A 2,134-nucleotide genomic window follows, 5' to 3' on the forward strand; every position below is an offset into this window, starting at 1 on the left:
GCCCGGGATTCAGCCACTAGTGGCGGGCACAATTCCCCAAACACCGGTCCGATAATACGCGCGCATATCCCCAAACACCGGTCCGATAATACGCGCGCATATCCCCAAACACCGGCCCGATAAAACGCGCACAATTCCCCAAACACCGGCCCGGATTTCAGCCACTAGTGGCGGGCACAAGTCCCCAAACACTAGCCAAGTTCTCAGCCACTAGTGGCGGGCACAATTCCCCAAACACCGGTCCGATAATACGCGCGCATATCCCCAAACACCGGCCCGATAATACGCGCGCAATTCCCCAAACACCGGCCCGGATTTCAGCCACTAGTGGCGGGCACAAGTCCCCAAACACTAGCCAAGTTCTCAGCCACTAGTGGCGGGCACAATTCCCCAAACACCGGTCCGATAATACGCGCGCATATCCCCAAACACCGGCCCGATAATACGCGCACAATTCCCCAAACACCGGCGCAGATTTCAGCCACTATTGGCGGGCACAAGTCCCCCAACACTAGCCCGGGATTCAGCCACTAGTGGCGGGCACAAGTCCCCAAACACCGGTCCGATAATACGCGCGCATATCCCCAAACACCGGCCCGATAATACGCGCGCATATCCCCAAACACCGGCCCGATAATACGCGCACAATTCCCCAAACACCGGCCCGGATTTCAGCCACTAGTGGCGGGCACAAGTCCCCAAACACTAGCCAAGTTCTCAGCCACTAGTGGCGGGCACAATTCCCCAAACACCGGTCCGATAATACGCGCGCATATCCCCAAACACCGGCCCGATAATACGCGCACAATTCCCCAAACACCGGCGCGGATTTCAGCCACTAGTGGCGGGCACAAGTCCCCAAACACTAGCCAAGTTCTCAGCCACTAGTGGCGGGCACGATTCCCCAAACACCGGTCCGATAATACGCGCGCATATCCCCAAACACCGGCCCGATAATACGCGCACAATTCCCCAAACACCGGCGCGGATTTCAGCCACTATTGGCGGGCACAAGTCCCCCAACACTAGCCCGGGATTCAGCCACTAGTGGCGGGCACGATTCCCCAAACACCGGTCCGATAATACGCGCGCATATCCCCAAACACCGGCCCGATAATACGCGCACAATTCCCCAAACACCGGCCCGGATTTCAGCCACTAGTGGCGGGCACAAGTCCCCAAACACTAGCCAAGTTCTCAGCCACTAGTGGCGGGCACAATTCCCCAAACACCGGTCCGATAATACGCGCGCATATCCCCAAACACCGGCCCGATAATACGCGCACAATTCCCCAAACACCGGCGCGGATTTCAGCCACTATTGGCGGGCACAAGTCCCCCAACACTAGCCCGGGATTCAGCCACTATTGGCGGGCACAAGTCCCCCAACACTAGCCCGGGATTCAGCCACTAGTGGCGGGCACGATTCCCCAAACACCGGTCCGATAATACGCGCGCATATCCCCAAACACCGGCCCGATAAAACGCGCACAATTCCCCAAACACCGGCCCGGATTTCAGCCACTAGTGGCGGGCACAAGTCCCCAAACACTAGCCAAGTTCTCAGCCACTAGTGGCGGGCACAATTCCCCAAACACCGGTCCGATAATACGCGCGCATATCCCCAAACACCGGCCCGATAATACGCGCACAATTCCCCAAACACCGGCGCGGATTTCAGCCACTAGTGGCGGGCACAAGTCCCCAAACACTAGCCAAGTTCTCAGCCACTAGTGGCGGGCACGATTCCCCAAACACCGGTCCGATAATACGCGCGCATATCCCCAAACACCGGCCCGATAATACGCGCACAATTCCCCAAACACCGGCGCGGATTTCAGCCACTATTGGCGGGCACAAGTCCCTCAACACTAGCCCGGATTTCAGCCACTATTGGAGGGCACAAGTCCCCCAACACTAGCCCAGTTCTCAGCCACTAGTGGCGGGCACAATTCCCCAAACACCGGTCCGATAATACGCGCGCATATCCCCAAACACCGGCCCGATAATACGCGCACAATTCCCCAAACACCGGCGCGGATTTCAGCCACTATTGGCGGGCACAAGTCCCCCAACACTAGCCCGGGATTCAGCCACTAGTGGCGGGCACGATTCCCCAAACACCGGTCCGATA

The sequence above is a fragment of the Urocampus carinirostris genome, unplaced genomic scaffold, assembly GCF_059441175.1.
Source record: "Urocampus carinirostris isolate Australia breed hairy pipefish unplaced genomic scaffold, RoL_Ucar_1.0 HiC_scaffold_24, whole genome shotgun sequence".
NCBI lineage: Eukaryota > Metazoa > Chordata > Actinopteri > Syngnathiformes > Syngnathidae > Urocampus > Urocampus carinirostris.